Genomic DNA, 7826 nt, shown 5'->3' with positions numbered 1-7826 from the left:
TTTTGTAATATTTCACGTTTCCAAAGTTAGTGAACTATTCACATCAGTGTTAGCGGTGATTAGAAGTGGAAGGCTCTCTAATGTGCTGTCAGAATGTCAGCTCCCCACAACTCCAGTGTTTTACTTGGTTCCCAGCACCTAGAACCTACATGTTAGGTGCTAAATCAATATTTGTGTAGTGAGTAAATGAATGATTATGGACCCTAAAGACTCCATTAAGTTACAGCCCCTTTTAAGGTTCAGTTTTTCTGTCCTTTGTCAAATGGATTGCTGTCTTCATTCTTAATTATACTTCTTGCCTGACTACTAATTCTAGAAAATATTCAAATAGCTTCTTTTTAGAAGTCATATGGTAATTTTCCTTAAGTTCAGAAAATCGTCAACTGTTTCAAAAGAGCTTTAAGTGGACACTGCACATATTATCTCTATTTATATTCCCTTTAATCTAACAAGGAAGCCAGCCCGCCAAGACCTGTAATAACTGATAAGACCATTCATTATGCAGTCTGAAGGCACAGTTCTCCATGGCGGTGGTGAGCACAGACAGCTGCCAGGGGCTAAATGCCAATCCAGTGCTCACGTGGGATGCTATATTAAGGAAAGGTATTGAGGAAAATGTAAATGTTGAGCTGTGGTTTAATCAGAAATTATTTTTGCAAGGGCTGTTGGATACCAACTATATGGGAGCTGTCAAACTGATGCATTAAAATTGATTTCTTAGGACTTCCTTCAAATTTATATCCCTCTGGGTGTCTATAAAAACCTTCTGTATGGTATTTGGTGTGGGTAACCCCTCTTAATTTTTCCCTCTTAATTTTTCTGTAAAGAAAACTATTGTCTAATATTGCTATAATAGGAAAATTAGGAAAAAGAAGAGGGGGAGGAAAGAGAGAGAGAGAGAGAGAGAGAGAGAGAGAGAGAGAGAGAGAGGGAGAGAGAGAAACAGACAGAGAGACAGAGACTGATGAGGTTTGGTACCCACCTCAAACTAAATGAAAGAGAATTTCTGATGCCAGTCCCGGACATCTGAATTGGGAATTTATCAATGTTCCCTTGTCTGATTTGAGAACTCCCTTGAAGACACTGCAGGTTCTCTGGCTAATAGTAGCTTCTTGCTAGCAAATGGGTAAAGGAGTCTGAGTTTGTTGACTTTTTGTTTTGCTTTTGTTTGTTTCCTTTAGTTTTTGTTTCTCAGAAAAAGAATCTATTGCTGTAGACTGGATGTGCTGCAGAGGCATTGTGGGTGTGGATGGTGCTAATGTCTGGAAATAGGAAGCACTGTTAGGCAATGCATTAATCACTAATGTGCTTCCACGGGAGTTATCTAAAAGCGCTGTGGAAATCAATGGATCTCCCCATCTGATTAGCAACTTGGCTGCCTGTCTAGGCAAGATAATGGGTTTGAATTTAGCATCTCTGAGCTCGGTGGCTTCAAGGAGACAAGCCCCTTTCTCTGTATGTTTGCAGTGAGATAGTCAAGTGTTGGCTCAGGGTCCTAATTATAGTAGTAATGGAGCATCCTTCACAATAAACGGCAGGCAAGAGCCTAATTAATGAGCTCAATTCATCTGAAGGGAAGAGTCCACCTACTGAGCAAGAGAGACGCATATCCATCAAGCCTGAGTGAGATGTGGGCCCGAGGAAGTGCTCTATCAATGCTGTTTTAACATCTTTTATCACTGTCTCTTGGAGCACTTTGTAAACATTAACTCTCATGTACTCTTGGGAAAGTTTATAATAGCATACTGTTTGGCAGGCAAATAAACCATAGCCTTGGATCACACCAATAACACTGCTTTCCAGTGGCTGAGGGCTCAGGAGTTTTGGCTGACAGAGGCCAAGGATTAAGCAGTGATTTTTGGGCAAAAGAAATGTAGCAGTGTTTCAGATGCACAATTTGATTTTCATCAGAGCAAGAGGCAAACTCCAGATCCAGTGTCTCTACTGGGAAATGAGGATGGGGGCTGGGGCTCAGTGACCACAGTGCTTGCTTAAGTATGCACACAGGAAGTCTAGCCTTTAATCCCCAGGACTACATAAATCAGGTGTGGTGACAAATATCTGTAATCTCAGCACTTGAGAAGAATAGGTGAGAGAATGAGAAAGTCGAGGCAATCTTAAACTACACAGCAAATTAGAGGCCAGCATAGGATACATGAGACCCTGTCTCCAGAGGGCTGAGTGGGGGTGTCTCTTACCTCAAGGTTTGAAGGATTCTTTGAAGAAAGGTGCTTTGTTTTAGGGATTCTGTTTGACTCTTTGAGCCCTGAACTGTGGCTACCCCAAAGAATATTAGAGGGCATTAATAAGGTTTCCTGTTGCTGTGACAATATTCCAGACAAAAGCAACTTAAGGAAGGAAGGGTTTGTTTGGTTCACAGTTTGAGGGTGAGGTCCATCATGGCAGGGAAGGTCTGGCAGCAGGAATACTAGGCAGTGGGTCACACTGCATCTGAGGTCAGGAAGAAGAAAGAGATGGATGCTGGTGCTGAACTCTCTCCTTTCTACAGTCTGGGACCCGGTCCATGGGATGGTACCACTCACAGTTGGAGTTGTCCTCACTCGGCAATTACCCCAATCTATAAACTCCCTCACTGGTTTGTCTCCTGGGTGAGTCTAGACCTTATTAAAGTGGCAATCCGTATTAACCATCACAAATGACAGACTGGGTTGTTGGTCTGGGATTGGATTCTATCTGTGTAGCCTTTATCTGGTGACCTTGTTCTGTCTCAAGTTCTCTGGACTGTGGCATCTCAGTGCACCTGTATGAAGTGTATGGCACTACTAGTTACACAGGGCTGCTGTGACAAATTAAGCAAAGGTGGGGCGACTCCTTACTAAGAGACTGTGCTTCATACAGGAAGCTAGCTCCTTAAGACAGTCCAGGCAAGTAGCTCTAAATAAATATGATCACAATGAAGTTAAGCTCCTTCCATTCTTTTGGTGTGATACTAGAGTAGAGAGGCCATCCCAGAGCCTACCATACACTCCAGGAAGGATGGCTTGAAGGTCCAGAGAAGCAGGTAGGTCTACAAGCTATCTGAGATGGACAAGATTAGTCAGGTTGCCATTCATCCTGTGAGGAGGTTTTACATGTCTGTCTTTTCCTACTATTTCTGCCCCATTTAAGGATGGACCATTGTATTTGTTTCTGGGCATTTCTGTAAGAAAGCACACAAACTGGGTGGTTTAAAAGAAACCAAAAAACAAAATCTTATTTCATTTTAGAAAGTCAAAAGCCTAAAAACAAAGCTTTGTCTGAGTTTCTGTGGAAGAGCTTCTCTTTAAGCTTCTGGTAACCATTGGTTACCCTGGCTGTGGTCAGATGTATCAGATCCCTTTCTCCCTGTTCTTCTCCATGGCTTTTTCTCTGTGTGTTTTGGCTCCCAGCTTCACTCTGCTTTGGTCATTGGATTCAGATTACCTCTATACCAGTGTGACCTCAACTTAACTACATCTGCAAATCTTTCTTTCTGAGATCATATTCACACCAAACACAAGTAAGGGCTTGGTCATATTTTTGGGGTATACTTCAACCTATAACACCCTTGGAGAGGTACAGGTCACAGCAGAGGCAATCTTGTGACATGTTTATCCTAATTAGGATGAAAAGGAAGACTCTGACAGATGGGATGCTATAACCCCTTGGCAGCCTTTGGGGACAAAGGGCTCATAACATGTGTGTGTACGTCTAGCTTGTACCTGAACACCTTCCAAAACAACCACACAGGAAAACCCCAGCTGATTGTAACCTTGCTGCAGGACTTTGAGGCTTTAAAACGTGTGCCTTATCACTCAACAACATATGTTGCTACTGAAGGTTCTGGAAGTAACATCACATTTACCATATTAAATGTGTGCTTGCAATAGGTACAATGTGATTCCTTCAAAAGCAGATTTCCAAGAATATATTTAATATTATGGTTTCTACATCACCCCCAAAACATTTATTACCAATGGATGTCAATCCATTTGAATGTGAAATCTCTTTCCCAGTACACAACCATGTCACCACATAAGCATTTCTTCTTCACATGCTACTGGGCTTACCAGCTGTTTCCTACAGGAAAAAAAAAGCATTATAAAGCTTCTTTTTAGACATTGGCTTGACTGGTATTTGAATGCATGAGAAAGGTACAAGATTGTAGCTGATGGCAAGTAGACAGGTGCAAGAGGAAGACATGAAGGATGCTGTGTGCATCCAGATATGGGCATGTATAAGTGTTTCAGCCATCTCAATAAATGGTGCAGTAGATAAAGAGTTTGCACATTTGGTGGAGATGAGCCAAAACAAATTAAAGTTTGAACAAGCTGCATTTGAGATAAATATGGTCATATGAGTAGAGATGTCCAAGAAGTCAGTTGTTAATTGGGAGTCCATCAAAGAAGACCACTCAGACACAGTCTAGCCAATTGAAAGTCTTCACTCCAAGTGACTGGGACTACACTAAGGTGTTCAAGACCTATGTGTAGTGCTAAGTGTTAAGAGTGAGGGGTGTTTAAAAGCAAAAGCCACACCATGGTATCTTGCTCAGTAGCGGCAGTGGGAGGTTTTCTGCAAGCAAGCAATTTAACAGAAGCCAAGGAGCAGCATCTTGACTTCAGATTCCTAGAATAGAGATGGATACTTTTTCATAAGATTCTACATCAAAGACATAAAATTTTAGTTAAACTAATGGCCTCAGCAAAAATACAAGCTGGAGGAACTCCTGCACTGTCTTGCCCTGTCACACCATGTCTCTGTTCTGAAGTTAGTGACTTAGGCCAAAGAGTAAAATGTACAGAGCAAGAATGAACTTTAAACTTGGATTTAACTGGGGTCACTAATGCACCAAGGATGAGGAGCCCATGATGAGCACTGAAAGGAGCAAGCATGGAAGAGACAGGGGCACCAAGGAGGAGACTGACCTGGTATTTGTGTGACAGGGGATTTAAGCAATTAATTACTTAAGAAGGGTGGATCAGGATTACAGCCAGACAAGCAACAGAGGGAACAAAGGGCTCTCAGTGGCTTTCGGGAGCAGTGCATGTTTAGTAGGCCAGAGAAGATTTAAGTTCAGTATAGCTGAACACATAGATTCTCCTCTTTGTGATTGCAAACTGCCTTCTGAATCCTTATCTTTGTACCAGTAGATAGTGCGGCTCTGAGTCCTCATCAGAGGAGCGTCTCTTGGCAGTGATGGCAGTTAATACAGAAACCCTACCTGGTCAAAGTGCAGAGGCTAAGTTGTGATCAGCTGTAAATGAGAGTGCTCGCCATAAATGGGACATCAATTTCATGCTCTCTTTCCTCAAAGCTCAGGGAGCAATTTGGAATAATCGTAAGAGCCAGGAGTCAGGGAAGAATGCTGAGAAACTGTTTTCTGGACATAAGAGACAGTTGCATTTATGAACTCACAGTGGTTGTGGCTGCTTTACAAGGCCTGTGAAAGACCAAGGTAATCCACATTCCACCTCCCACCCCCACACCTGCTCATGTGGCCCCCTAGCAGGTTGCCATGCTCCAGTGAATATACCTATGTGCATAATGGTGACACTAAGTGGCCTAAGTGGCATATGAAAACACAAAGAAAACATGAAGTTGGGAGGGGATGTGGTGGTGGGGTTTGAGAGGAGTTGGAGGGAGTGGATCTAAGCAGAATGCATTGTATGCATATATGAAATTCTTAAAGAATAAATAAAACATGGCAAGTAATTAAAAACATCTTGTACAATTCCCACTCTTTGCCTGCCATCTGTATCAAGTATAACTCTTCAAGGTCTTTTTTGGTGTCCTCATGATGTGGCTCCCTGTCACCTTGTGAGCCTTACACATCATAAAATGACATATGAAATGAATCACATAAATTGATTCCTTTTTATTTTTAATGGGTATTGGTGTTTTGCCAGCATGTATGTCTCTGTCAGGTGTTGAATTCCCTGGAGTGGAATTACAGACAGTTGTACGCTACCGTATGGGTGCTGGGAATTGAGCCAGGGTCCTGTTTAAGAGCAGCTAGTGCTCTTAACCTCAGAGCCATCTCTCCAGCACCATCTCTGCTTTCTCATGCTGAAAACTTGTGATCTGTAGGTTAGATTGCAAAATCCTCAGGGCAAGGTCCTATGTAGTGTGATACCTTCCTGTCACTCTGTGTCATACATAGACAACCGAGGGACATGGTGAGTCTTGATGTGGACATTTTGAGTCATGGGGAACAGGTTGGTTTGATGCAATGAGCAAATGGTGGAGGCTTAAAAGTCCTTGTCAGTCCAGAACAGTGAAGAATCTTGTGTAATACCCTATAGTTATTTAGTGGCAAAGCTAGGATGTGAACTCAGAACTCAGAATGGCCTGTCCTTGAAGCTCACAGTCAAATGTTTTACTAGTGACCATGAACTTCAGGCTGAATTTGCTTCCAATTGACAAGCCACATCTGGTGGCTTTCATGTCACCCATTTTCCAGCATGTGTGCAGCCCATCTCTTGCTTATTGTCATGCATGTAGAAAATGGGAAGCATGGTTTGAAGATGCCCTTACATATCATAAGCTCATTCTTCAATACTTCTGTCACTGAGCAGCTTGGGCTCCCAAGAGGCAAGTACATGGACATGGCCATCTTATTAAAACAGAACAGAAGCTGTCAACTGGGTTTCATTTAGAAAGTATCTGAGACTTGTCTGAGGAATGCAGTGAGCAGTGATAATCTGATTAAGTGGCCAATGGGCAATCCAGAATGAGTCTTCTTGAGATGAATACCCCAAATTGTCAAGGTTCCTAGATTAAGCAGATCACTGTTTGAAACCACGCTGTTCCTTGTGGAACATAATTCATCCATAGCCACCTCCACTGTACTGCTAACTAAGCGAACCTGGGTTACCGGAACAGGTCCCTTAGATTGTCCAATGAGTTAGTCACATAAAAAGAGCCAGAAAGCTAGGCAAGGTGTTACATGCCTATAATCTCAGCACTCAGAAGGACCCTGAGTTCCAGACCAGATTTTACTGAGGAGTGACACCCAGTCTCTCAAAAAATAAAATACACATCACCATTGTGGATGTAACAAATGACATAAACTCTGACTCAAGCCTCTCCTAGCACTTAATGTCAAGTCAATACTTGATTCCAGTAAATGGTGATTCTCCCTATTTTTTACTATGCCACTTTCCATGAGAGAACTTCTGTTAATCTGTTTTCCAACAGTCTAAATCTACAATACACCTGCTCTACTTTAACAGAAATCTTCATTTGAATGGTTTTAATTTCTTATCTAGAAGAATAAACACTTTCAGACCCTCCAAGAAAAGATATTATTACTTCCTAGAAGATAGGCAGCCTTCTAGAGAGCAAACCCAGATTATTTAGTTGTGGATGAGAGCATTGTATTCCTTATTAGTTAGTGATATGTAGTCTTATTTTCAAACCATTCCTTGCTTCAAAGTTCTAATTGAGTTAGTTTTCCTATGGAAAATTGTCAAAATTTACTGTTATTGACACTTCTCCTCAAATTATAACACAGATGCCACGCATTCCGATGTGGCATTACAAATTATATGTAGCTCATAATTCATTTCAAAAAGTGTTGTCATGAAGTATGATTTATGGCAATTTACAATTGCTATAGAGCAAGCTATCTTTTCCTATGATAGTAGTGCTGTAATTGGGGGCTGTGTCTCTGATAGAGAATGCAGATTCTAACAAATAATGGATATGTGAAATATGCACCATAAAATCAAATATACAAAACTATTAACCTCTTCAGTTAATTAAAATAGGAAGGCCTATAAATTGAGCATAAATCTACTATGCAGTTACATAACAAACTCCCAATGGGCGATAAATTGCACAAA

Source organism: Cricetulus griseus, chromosome 5, assembly GCF_003668045.3.
Source record: "Cricetulus griseus strain 17A/GY chromosome 5, alternate assembly CriGri-PICRH-1.0, whole genome shotgun sequence".
NCBI lineage: Eukaryota > Metazoa > Chordata > Mammalia > Rodentia > Cricetidae > Cricetulus > Cricetulus griseus.
This window is presented reverse-complemented; position numbering follows the sequence as displayed.